This window comes from Physcomitrium patens, chromosome 22 (genome assembly GCF_059467195.1).
Source record: "Physcomitrium patens ecotype Gransden chromosome 22, ASM5946719v1, whole genome shotgun sequence".
In the NCBI taxonomy this organism is placed as follows: domain Eukaryota; kingdom Viridiplantae; phylum Streptophyta; class Bryopsida; order Funariales; family Funariaceae; genus Physcomitrium; species Physcomitrium patens.
Window position 1 is genome coordinate 357,724 of NC_143431.1, and position 14,422 is coordinate 372,145.

Consider the following 14,422-nt stretch of genomic DNA (forward strand, 5'->3'; position numbering starts at 1 on the left):
TGTCAATAGAATCTATGGTGGTAGGTCTATATAGTAATAGATATTAGGTTTATATATAATATATGTGGTAATGGAAGAAAGCGCAATCATAGGCAATGGTGCATGATCATAGGACCTTTAATGACACACACACACATATACGGGGAAAAAAAAAAAAAAAAAAAAAAAAAAACCAAATCTAAAATCTATTAAATCTTGTGATTCTTACATTTTGATAATTTAAATTATACAAAATGTAAGAATCACAAGATTTAATAGATTATACAAAATTTAAGTTATACAATCTCAAAATAAATAAGCCATTAAGTTTTAAAAAAGAATATATCAATTAAAGAAGGTACCTACATAAAATAAAAAGATACATTCAAAATATTTTCAAAATATTTAGAAGCTAGTGAATAATATTTAGAAGCTAGAGCATGTATAAGCAAAGCCAAAAGAAATATAATATTTGTGATTTATTCTATGGTATTAAATAATTCGATTATTAAAAATAATTAAAATTGACTGGCTTAACATTCAAATTTGAAAGATCTGCTTCAAATAAAAATATTAGCCACATTATATGGTTTGTTTATGGATTAAATTTTTTAATGTAAAAATATTTATGTAAATTTAAAATTATTTGAAATTACCATGTGATAGAAAAGATTGCCATTAATTAAAGATTTTTGATACTTTAAATGTTTTAAAAATATGTATAAGATTTTTATTTAAAATTTTGAAAAAATTTAATTTTTTTTTTTTGCATTTTATGTTTAAAAAATTAATTTAAACCAAATAATTTGAAATCAATTTGAATATTAACACATACTTCAATCAATAATAAAACTATATATATTTGTAAGATATTGTAAAATAATTTATTATCAAAATTATAAATATATATATATATATATATATAGGGAGTTGTTAAAGCCACACTCCATTGTTATTAAAGCCACATCTTGCAAACCATGTGATGGTTAATTTGGAGGACAAAGAACAAGGGATAGGGAATGAGACACAAGGATTAGGAGCATGGGATGGGGGACATGGAACAAGGGACAAAGATAGGGATAGACAAAATTGATCATGACATGGTAATGTGGGGTGTGGCTTTAACAACTATATATATATATATATATATGAATAGTCACAAGAAATATGATTTAATCTCGTTTTTAATCAATCTTATTATTTTATGAACTTATGAAATTATCTAAAAAAAAGGTATCAATTTTAATTATTTTAAAAGGTAATGAATCTCTTTTGCAATATATTTTGGTTTTACTAAAATAATTTATAATTAATATCAAAACATTGTTAGCAACTAAATAAAAATATTTTTTTAGAATAAATTTATTCAATCTTATATTAAATACATAATAGAAAGATTTCAAAGAATATATCACATAGTCTACTCTAGTATATTCTATCACTTTCTACTTCAAACATATTATAGTCATTGCTTTTATTTACATTACAATATTTCTTTTATTTATAACAAATAAATCTATTACTTTTGTAGATTTTTAAGATATTTTATTTTATTTTTGAAAATATCAATTTCTATTAAAAAATTAGCCTATTGTCTTAAATCTTAAAAATTAAATCTAATAATATTTTTATTTGTAAATAATTATAAATATTTTTATTTTTGTCAACATGAATATATATTAAAAAACCCTGAACCTTGATAAATCACAAACCCTAATTTATAGTTAAAGTAAATCCAACTACTCTTTATTTATTTTAAAAAAATTCAAACTTAATGAATGGAATAAAATATGATTGTCAATGGTGCTAATCCAATATTGTGTAGGCAAGTAGGAAAAAAAAAACCTAAGAATTAACGATTGGATAACGAAATTTTATCAACTTGTCTATTTGTGCTAGCACAAAGAATTGAATTAATTCCTCTCAGAAACTAACCAATTAGTACAAGTCACTTGACAACTTCGTATTTCCTTTATTACTATCCAACCATACTTGCTTCCTTGTACATTTTCTTGCTCAGCTCTGTGTTTTTCCACGGTAGGCCATCTACTGCAAGCCCCGCTTTGCTCTCATTTCTCATCCCCTGATTAGAAATTTACAAGAGAAATGAAGAAGAAAAAGAAGAAGAACGGATTCAAACTGCTCTCCGTTGCCCTTGCCTACCTCGAACTCATCGAAACGCTTCTTCGTTGTATCATCACATTGTCGTAGGCTTCTCAGATGCGTTCGCTTAACGCATCATGTTCTTCTTGCCCTCATCACTTGTCTTCGAGACTCAGTGCCAATCGCCGTGTGGCTTTAGAACCGGACGTTGTGTCTCATCTCGGGAGGTGCTGGCAAGTCGTCAAAGTGATCCGCGTCGATGGGGCTATCGACGGATTCCTCGAGCGTCTCGTGAGATCACCCCAGTGTGCTCAATTGGGTTGAAGATGCACAGGTTGTGTCCATGCAGCGAGGCAGATGTGAACTCCAAATACATCAGCAGTGCTAGATTCTCATAATCGTGGAGGCGTCAGGATCCTTCGCTATTCGTGTTGTGGTCCGCTGAGTAATTCTAGTCGATCAATGCAGTGGGTCGATGCACCCCAGCCACTTGGTTGTAGAAAAGGAGGATCATTCCATCACACTTTCACGAGCTGAACTATGCTGTAAGGACCATCGCGGTACGATCACCGTCTTGTCTCACCTTCAAAAAGGAACAGCTCCAGTCCGTTAGCCATGCGCGGCCCTGCGTCGAACGCGAGACTGCCCACGCACAACAGAAAATTCAAAACCTTGAGATAGATCCCTGCTTTGTATTCGTTCATTCAGTAGTCTAGTCCTAGCCCGTCCCCGACAGTTCCCCAACCGCTTCCTTTTTGCAAAGTCGTAGATCTCTATTTTTCAGGAGACGCACTTGGTCTTCTCACCGCCACTACATTCATACAGGGTTGTCCTGAACAAGGTTGTCCTTAAAGAATCGTGGGTCCAGTGCTGGAATCAGTTTCGTCTACGCTCCTTTTCGGGAGTTGAATCCCTCAAGGACCTCAATTTTTTCTCGTCGTCGAACACTTTGGGACTAAGAGAGCACTCAGTTGGGCAAAGAAGTCTGTGTTCTCGTTGCAATTTGGACTAGTTGGTAGCTTCTCGAAAAACCTGGCAGAACTAGCAGATCCTACGGGACGATTGCACCAGCATCAGCACCAGAAAATCGGCTGGAAGGGATTCGCGAACCCCATGTTGAATTGAACTGCTCGCTGGTTGATCCATATCCGATAGATATGGCCCGCTGCTTCTGTTTGACTCTTCCTCATGTCGTCCTCTCTAAATTCTCCCCCTTTAAATCTTCAGACTCGGGTTGAGTCCTCCGCAAGTCCTCCTCTATTGCGTTTCTTTGGGTAAACTTTGCCTCTTCAGCTTAATCCATTCTTCAAGATTTGGTTTCGAAATCCCCCGAATCCACACGACATACATCATAATGATCGACGCACGAGATTCCATAGCCATATCCTGGCGCTCCTGTCCCACGAGAATTTACACCTCCTCCACGAGAGTAAACCTGCTTATGCCGCATGAACTCGTTCTCCAACTTTCTTAGGACCCTGGTGCACTTCCATTGCCAACCACTGGAGTCTCAGAAACTGGGCGTTGCGAGTGTCACTCAATTTAGCAATATGTTGAGAAACGAAGCAAGCTACAAACGTGGTAGCCATCAGAGGTACCAATGCTTCCCACGTCACTGCGAGTCCCAGAAACCTCATTACTCAATCGACTGGCGCCACCTACTTGGGCCGTCGGATCGGAACTGCCGCTCAGATACAATCTAAACCGCCGATCGGATTTCTGGGAACGGAGGGAGGGAACGTAGGGGAACAAAGAGGCCGGGCAGTTTGGAGGCCGGGCAATTTGGGGGGCGGGCAGGTTGGGCCAGCACTGTTTTGCATTCACATTGACATGGGTGTTGAATTGAGTTCAGGGGCTGCCTCCGATCCTACTTTTCAATCATCAGTCTTGCATACACAACAGCACTCAATGTACATGATAAATTTGTTTCTAGGAAGAATTCTTGCAACTCATAAAAGTTTTAGGTAGTATTAGATTTTATCATTAAATATATTATAATATATTTAATGAAAAACTTAATTTAAAACTGTTAAAAAAAATTAAAAAATTTACTTTGCATTAACATACAATATAATTATCCAAAAAAAGAAAAACTTAAAAATGATTATTAATATGATTTTTAAAACTATATAACATATGTTATTTCGATGAAAAATAAAAAATAACAGGATTTTTGTTTCATGACAACAAAATAGTTCAACTTTAAAATAATAGTCTTAAAACTTTAGTAATGCAAAAAACACCTTATTGTTAATATATATATATATATATATATATATATATATATATAAATATATATCTAATAATAATAATAATAATAATAAATATAGATCTAAAGTAATTTAATCAAATTCTATTGTATTTTCTTTTACCACAAATAGTTATATTATTAAATTAATTTTATATAAGAATATATAAAAGAAGTATTTTAAAGCAAGACATACCTTATATATAGTAAAATTTATTTTTAGGAATAAATAAATAATATAAAACTTAAGATGATATGTTTGATAATTAACCAATTTTCTAATTATTTAATCTTATAAATTTATATTTAATCTTATCATGACCATTTTCGAATTTTGTTAGAAATATAAGCTCTAATTAAAATAGCATTACAAATAGTTGCAATAGAAGACTTGCTATAAAATATAAGATCAAATTTGTATTAACCATTAGATATTGGAAAAAGATCAAAGCTAAAAACTTGTTTTGTAGCATTATAAGAAATTTGTATAATATTAACAATGATAAATTTAAATAATGAATAAATAAATAAATGAAAAATATATATACATACATACATACATATTTTTTAAATAAATTTAATAGAAGTAAATAAAATAATAAAATTGAAGAAAAAATAAGATTATATGTTTGAAAATAAATATAATATAAATTCAAGAAGTTTTTCAGTTGTATTCAATAGAATTTTTTTTCAAGTAATGTATATATCTATATATAAGATTATAAGATGTATTTTTAAAAATAATACTAGTTTATTATGTATTTTATATTAAATTTTGTTTATATATATATATATATATATATATATATGTACACATAAAAAATTAATTAAAATATTTTTTTATACAAATTTTATATTTAAATCAAAATATCAAAATATATTTACAGTAATAAAATATATAAATATATATATATATATATATATATGTATTTTTAACATCACTAGTTTAGTAATACATGTTGATTAGAATATTATTATTAAAAGAAATTATTATTTTAAAAATAAAAAATTAAAATAAATAAGAATAACATTAAAACCTTCATAGAATTTTTTATGTTATTAATTTTATAATTTCTAGAAACATATGTATTCCTATCTTTGTTCTCTTCAAAAGTAGTTGATATGTCCTCTTAGCTATTGATAATATTCCATTTTAAGGCGAAAAGATCACCTTGTAATTTGATCATTGTTGAAACCTTTGTAATTTCTTTTAAACAAAATATTTGTAACAGTATCAAGAATCATGCCTACTTCCAATAAAATCACCAAAAATCAAGAGTCTTTTTTCAATTTGTGATATCAAATGCATTGTATCTTGCCATCTATTTGAGGAAGAACATGTCGTTTTTGAAGGTCTTCATTCCTATTATGTTATCTTGAAGGATGTGATAATTGCAATGTCCTATCTGATAAGTCAGCAAATGATGGCTCTTGAGTTGAATCTGCCATCTATTGGCTCTCTTTTTCTTTAACACCACAAATACAAAGAAGCTACAAATAAAGATAGAATGCTATCTTCTTTGAACCTTATTTCTTTTATAGAAAAGACTTATTATTCTTCATCTTGAGTTTGATAGATGTCGTCGATGAAAAGCCTCCATTGTCTTTGTTATATTTGTAAGATTTTTTATTGGCTGCCTTGTGCATTTACTAATATCATATCCATGCCAATGGACAAGATATTCTAACTTATTTTAATGTTGCCTTAAGTCTAAAACTTCTTCTACTTCAAACTCTTCATTATTGTTCATTTCTATAGGAAGAGGTAGGATTTGTCTTTTTCTTAGTATGTTCTTAATCTTATATGGTTCAAAAATAAATAGGTGGAATACAAGATGGATCTTTATTGACTCAAGTAGATGTCATTGATAAGCAACTAAATTGATTTGTCTACAAATAAAAAAAAATCTAAGCCTATCGTAGTCCAACTTATCATAAGATTAAGTAGTCTTCATATTACAATGAAGTAACCATATTTTGTCACTTACATTGAATTGTGGTTGTTCTATTCAATAGTCATCCGTGTTGATTTTTTGTTGTTTTTGAGCTTCTTTTAATTGTATCTTCATTATTGCATGTAGCTCTGACAAATAATTTGTCAAATCTTTTGCCGCAAGATTATCAACTTTTAAAAAGTTAAAAATATGAAGTTATGAATGATAACCATAATTGGCAAAGAAGATGTTTGTTGCATAGAAGAATGTATTATATTATTATAAAAAAATCCTACTAATGGTAAGAAGGTTTTTCAATCGACTTATTGATAATTGATAGCACACCTTAAGTATTGCTCCAAAACTTGCTTTACACACTCTATTTATCCATTAATTTGAAGATGAAGGCCAAAAAATATTTTTTATCCACTTTTAAAATCTTAAAAAAGATTTTCTAAAATCTTGATACAAATTGAGTCCTCTTATCCAATATAACATCTTTTGGCAATCCATGATACCAATAGATATTATCAAGGAAAAGCTTGGTAATTTCTTTATCCATGATAGATTTTGTGCATGGTATAAAATGTGCCATTTTGGTAAAATGATCTACTATCACAAATATAAAATCATACAAATCTAAGACTGAAAGATTCATAATAAAATCCATAGAAATAGAAGACCATAGTTGTTCTAGAATAGATAATGGCTGAAGAAGTCGATAAGGTTGATGATGAGGAGTTTTTGACCTTGAAAAAATTTCAAATGATTGAACAAAGTTTTTTACAGCCTTCCACATTTGCGGCCACTAAAAATCTCTAGATATTTGTTTCAAAGTCTTGTTGATGTAAAATGTTATGCTGCTAGAAAATCATGATGTACTTGAAGTATACATAAATGTACTCTTTTTTTTAGAATTTATAGGAATTTTTTGAAATAAAGTAGGTTATTCTTGAACTAGAACTTGGAAGTATTAAAAGACTTAAAAAAATTATTTTTGATATGATAAATAAGAAGATCAGAGGACATACTTGATTGAATTTGTTTGAGACAAGTTGAATCAATAATCAATGTTAATTTTACTATTTGAAAATGAAATTTTTTTGGCTTCAACAAAATTGTCCTTTATTGATAAAAAGCTCCATTTCTTTCTTTTGGTATAAGATCAAAATGTCTAAAAAGGATATCAGACAAAACTTGTTATTTTCCTAACTGATAAATAATATTGAATTTGAATTTGAATCTTCACAAAGACATGTTTTAATAAGCTTGATAATGATTCAAAATATGTGCTGATATGAAATATTCAAGGTTCTTATGATCTGTATATATAGTAACTAGACTAAAAGCACCTTCTAGATAATGATGCTATTCTTGAAAAGAATCCACAATTATAAGAAATTCTTTATTGAGGATTTTATAGTTAATCTTTCTTGCTAAGAATTTCTTAGAATGAAAAGCTATTGGGTGGAGCTTGTCATTGTTATTCTTGTTACGTTCCAGCTTTAGTAGACCAAAGCAATTGAACTAATAGAGATGGGTTTGCACATGGGAAAAGACTGGTTATATGAATTAGGTCTATTAGTTTTACAATTGACTGTACTCTTGCTATCTGAAATCAATTATCAAACTACAAAACATCGAGGCTTATTACTTCCATCTTAATTCAATCCAAAATCTATTATATGATTATCTATTCAATAATACTTCTCTCAATCACCATTCTTTATTAGCAAATAATAAAAAAAACAAAGAGGTAGCACCAAGCTTTCCCTGGCTTACAACTCTCACAGTCTAGCTCTCGGCTTATGACTCTCATAGTCTGGCTCTTGGTTTATGACTCTCACAGTCTGGCTCTTAGCTTATGACTCTCAGTCTGACTCTCGACTTACGACTCTTAGTGTGGTTCTCGGCTTACGACTCTCGATGTGGCTCTCGACTTACGACTCTCAGTCTAACTCTTGGCTTACGACTCTCAATCTGACTCTCGGCTTATGACTCTCAGTTTGGCTCTTGGCTTACCTTTCCTCAACCTATTTATCCTACTAAAAAGATGATCCGTCGGCCAGCGGATTCCAAACGTTATGACCCTTTGAATTCTTAACCATTTATTCCACTAATAACCACTATTATTACCAACTAAACTGCCTAACCATCAGTCTAATTCTCAAGGTTGTCAATAACCAAGCAATAACTTACCACAAAGTTTATTTACCTATTCTACATAGTCCCACTCCTAATTGTGCAGCGTCCTCGTAAATATTATTTAGCCTCAACTTATAAAAATGTAGCAGCGTTGGCTTCTTCAATCAATGGCATTGGCTTACCATCTTTTGAAATGGTGACCTTCTCCTCTACTACATCTTTGTCGTCTACCTCGATGTTCAAGAGTTCCCCATCTAAACGTGCCATCAGATCTTCATTCAACAAACCCAATTCCTGTACCCGACAGTCACGTTGAGCAATTTGATTGTCACGCTCTTCCAACATCTTCTGCCATTTTTCTATTGGTTTCAAAGATATCTCTGAAGGTATTGTCGTTGAAACTAGCGTATTGGTCTGCACTAAATTATTGGCCTCCTTTGTTAATGCGACTAGTTTAGTCTGTAACATCGCAACCTCTACCTGCACCGTTCTTGCTGTTTCTTCCAATCGGTCTCCATCCTTGCTTTTTCAGACATGTTTTGCATCTTTTCTTTAACCACAAAAGAAAACACGATGCTTGTCAAGAACCCACCTTCTACTTCTTACTATGGTCCAATCAATTAGGTCGACTCTCCCTTTCGTAACAGCAAACCCGTCCAGGGATTATGTATAGTAATATTTAAGCTGATTGCCGTTGATCCGGGTCATAAATTTAGTACCCATACAAACTTTCAATTGTATTAAACTATTTGGAAATTCGTCAATAACTCGATATGGCCCATGTCATTTAACTTGAAATTTTTTTGGAAAATTTTTAAATTGACTATCATAAAGAAGTACCAAATCATATGGCATAAAAGCCTTTGGTCTAAGCTTACTATCATAATAAGTCTTCCTTCGTTTTTGTATAGTTTCCATTATCATTAATGCATTGACTCTAGTTTCATACAATTTTTCCAATTCTTCTAAACGATGTCGTAATGAATCATGATCTCTCAATCTATTATCTATAGCAATTCATAAACTTTGGACTTCCAATTCAATAGGTAATATTGCTTCCTGGCCATAAATCAATTGGAAAGGAGTAGTATTGGTAGTAACTTTATACACAGTACGGTATGCCGATAAAGCTACAAATAACTTCGTGTCCCAATCTGTTCCTGCTCCTGAAACTATTTTTGTTAAGATTTTACATAAAATTCCATTAGTCTTTTCCATTTGTCCATTGGCTCTAGGATAATACGGTGTAGTCTTGTGATGTTTTATCTCGTATTTAGTCGTGAGTGCTTCGATTGTACTATTTATAAAATGAGTTCCTGAATCACTAACCAATTCTCATGGACAACTGAACCATATAATAATATTTTCATACAAAAAGGTTGTGAACAACTCTGGTTGTTGATAGGTTGGCGATGTGAAATAAGGTGTCATCGTTATTGGCGATATTGCTTGGAGTGGTGTAGCATTAATTGATTGTTGCAATATAACATTCTTCACATTAGACGCAGCCATTTGTGGATAATTATCCATCGATTTATTTCCCGGTTGTATTTGTTGGCTTTCTGAACTTGGAATCATTGTGGCCTCCACTGTTAATAATTGGTCATAATGACATTCTTTCCATATCTTTGCTCATGCCAACGATGCCTCTACCGTAGCTCGACGAGCCTCTTTTACAAACATTTTCAATTCTGGTGGATGCAAACCATTAATTAATATTGACAATATAAACGCATCTGGCATTTGATTATTTGACCATTTACAAAGTATATCCGCGATCCGGCCATAATAAGATCCTACGAATTTCTCCACAAATATCCTACTATTTATAAAACTTTCTCGAAGCCGATCTTTAAATCCAATTGGTCTAAAATGGGTTAGAAAGGCATTCCTCAAGGTCTCTTAATTAGAAAATCTACCCACTGGTTGTTGAATATACCATTCAAAAGTTGTATCTTTTAAAGTTGTTGGCAACCATCTCAACCAAATATCTTCAATTCTACCATTATTAGCCACGCAGGCTATCAAGAATTGAGATATATGGTGATCGAGATCAGAGCCTGGCCAACCACTAAAAGTATGTAATGGTACCACACTTGTAGTTTGGTCTCCTACTACTCCCATTTATACTGTAATTGGTACTTCTGGCACTCCCGCGGCCATTGGTGTTATCACTACTCTCCTTACTATTTGAATTTGAATTTTTCTTCTTTTGGTTTTTCTTAGATCTACAATTCTTTTTTGTCATTCTCGTAGGAGATTTCTTATGCGTAATCGCTCATGTCTTTCTTTTTCTTGTTGATTAATTCTTTGATAATCCTCCTTTTTATGATTATCACTCATAATCTTTCATTCTTCTTTACAAAATCAATATTGTATTGAATTATAACTCACATATTGGTAATCCTAAAACTGTTTCTTCTCACGTTTTCATTCAACATATAATTCCATCTCCAATACAATCAATTTCTAATATTTCATATTGTTATCATTTCCCCGATAGTGGCACCAAAATGTTGTTCTTATTGTGTTCAAGCTTCAATATATCAAAGTAATTGAACTAATAGAGGTGGATTCAAACATGGAAAAAGGCTGATTATATGAATTGGGTATGTTAGTGTCACAATTGACTATACTCTAGCTATCTGAAATCAATTATCAAACTATAAAATACCAAGGCTTACTACTTCCATCTTAATTCAATCGATAATCCATTCTACGATTATCAATTCAAGAATACTTCTCTCAATCACAATTCTTCATAAGCAAATAATAAAGAAAACAAAGAGGTAGCACTAAGCTTATCCTGGCTTACGACTATCACAGTCTAGCTCTCGGCTTACGACTCTCACAGTCTGGCTCTCGGCTTATGATTCTCAGTGTGGCTCTCGGCTTACGACTCTCAGTGTAGCTGTCGGCTTATGACTCTTTGTCTGACTCTTGGCTTATGACTCTCAGTCTGGCTTTCAACTTACCTTTCCTCAACTTATTTATCCTACCAAAAGATGATCCATCGGCTAGCGGATTCCAAAGGTTATGACCCTTTGAATTCTTAACCATTTATTCCACTAACAACCTACTGTTACCAACTAAACTACCTAACCATCAATCTAATTCTCAAGGTTGTCAATAACCAACCAGTAACTTACCACAAAGTTTATTTACCTATTCTATAGTCATCTTCTCTTATTTATAATAAAACAACATCTAAAGAATAATTTGATGCATCTCTTTTTATAAAAATACCTTAAAAAAGTTGTTTTGATACAAGATTGATACAAAAATAAATGCCTACTTCAAGGCTTCAAAAGATGCTTTAGCTTCTTTGGTCTAATCAAATTTTTCTTTGCATGTTAGATATGTAAGAAGATCCACAACTTAAAAAAAATTCTTAATGAAGATCCAATAATAATTGGCAAAGCCTAAAAAAAATTTCACATATCTTACTATTCTTAAAATCTTTCAATCTATAATAATTTGAACTTTTTTTGGATCTATCATAAGTTCTTTGTTGGAAATGTCATATCTTAAGAAGTCAATTTGAGTAGTGTGGAATACACACTTTTTCAACTTGGCATACAATCTCGTATTTCTAAGCTTTTGTAATACACAACAAATATGAACTTCATAGTCTTTTATGTTTTTAGAATAGATTAAAATATTGTCTAAGTAATAGACAACAAAATCATTTAAAAACTCATAAAAAATATCATTTATAAGATGTTGAAAAATAACTAGTATATTTGTGAGTCCAAAAGACATGACATTATATTCAAAATATCCATATCTTATTCAAAATGTAATCTTCTATTCATCTCCTTCTTTAATGTGGACCAAGTTGTATGTTTCTTATAGATCTATTTTTATATGGATCTTAGCTTGATTTAATTGATCAAGAAGTCTAGATATCAAGGATAAAAGATACCTATTTTTGATGGTAATCTTATTGAATTCTTGATAATCTATGCACATTTGTAGTAATCCATCTTTTTTCTTTACAAATAAGATATGAGCTCTTGCATGAAATTTCAAATGGCATACAAAGTTCTTAGCTAAGTTCTTGTCAATATATTTCTTGAGTTCAACCAACTCATTTTTTAATAAACTATAGATTGGACCAAATGGTGGCTGACATCTCTTTTTAAGGTCAATTAAGCAATCATATGGATGATGCTCTAAGAAAATATCTACATTCTTATTTTCAAAAATATTTTAAAAATCTTGATATTGACTTGAAATGGCACTTGAAGCCTTTCCATCATTAAAAATGGATGTAACATAAATAACAAAGGGCGATCATTCTTTTATAGCTTGCAAGAAAGCTTTTGTATCTATGAGTATGAAGTTGGCTATACTAGACTCATGGCTTTTCATAAAACTCTTAATAATACTCTAAAAAAAGTCAAGTTTATGAAAAATCCAATCTATGAGAAGATTATACTTTTCTAATCATGATAAACCTAAAATGACTGGATTAGAGGGAGATCTAATTATATTAAAAATTATGCAACTATTATGACCTTTTTTTGCTACATCCATAGGAAATATTTCATGAATAATATCTCTAGAAGATAACGGATGGCCATCTATAATTACTACAAGTAAAAATTTAGTTTTTTGTACTAATGATATTTCCTAGCTTTTAACAAATTCTTCATCTAAGAAACAAGCTGAGGCTCTTGAATCTATCAAAGCAGAGGAATTGTGATTATTAGGTCCTAAATGCATATCTATTATAAAATAAGGAGAAGGTTTTGAAGACAAGATAGGACCTTCATTTGTACAAGATTCTAGCCACATAGTCTCTATTGTAGCTAGATATATTTATTTTCTAACATTTTTTCATCTTTGAGAGTTGTACTCCTAAATTTGTAGTGGCATCATTTCTTTGGACAATATTGATTAGTCTGCTTAGCTTTCTACAATATAAACATAGTCTTTCTTGATAATAACAAGTCTTTTCTTATTCAATAAGAGATTTAAAATGTATTGCATTAATTTATATATCTTTTATTTTTAGATGTTTAGATTGAAAGGTCGTTGATATTGTCATTTAATTATAATAGCATAGAAGTTCTCTTGTGCAATTCTCAGATTGAAATTCAAAAAGCCGATTATCATATTTTATAACAAAATCTATTGTTTGACTCAATGTTTGAGAATCAGATAATTTGAACATCAATTTCTTTACGTCATATTTTAATCCATAGAAAAATTGGCTGATAAGGGTAGCATCATACTACATAATATCAATCACTAATTGTCAAAATTGTGAAGCATGTGATGTCACTGATTAATCACCTTATTACAAGTTATAAATTTTATTGATTGCAACATGAATTGCATCATATTTTCCATACATGGATTGAAAATCTACAAAAAAAGCTTCTATATTATCCAATATTGGATCTCATCATTTAAAAAAAAAAAACCATGATAATAGTCATTCTAAAAGAAGTGTACCAATGAATCTAACTTGTGATCCCTATGTTGGATAGCTTTGGAATTGAAGTTCAATCACAAATTTTACTTGATTGATAAATTCTCAAAACTTAGATTTTATATCATCAAACTTCTTGAATAAGGCAACTTTGGATTTTCTAACATTAAAAGAATATTATACTATAAGAAAATAGATGTGATTTGGTGTAGATGTTGAAGCGACTCTAATCATGTCTATATCTTTACTTCTTGCCATTTTGTTGCTTTAGGTGGTAATAAACTAAGTTGATACATTGTAAGTATCAATTCTTTGAATTGTTCTTATATTTGTGCTATTGCATTCTTCATTTCAAGCTTTCAAAAAGAAAAAAATATCTAATATTGCTCAAGAGAAGTAGAAGAGAAGACTTGAGAATAAAGAAGATACTAAGAATAATATTAGTTTAGAAGAAGATAATCCACAACTTCTAATATGATTATGTCTTATCAAAAGAAAAGAATAATCTACTCTTAATCAAGAGACGATAAATTCTAATAATATAAGTGTACTCTTGTCAATTTGTCAAGGACA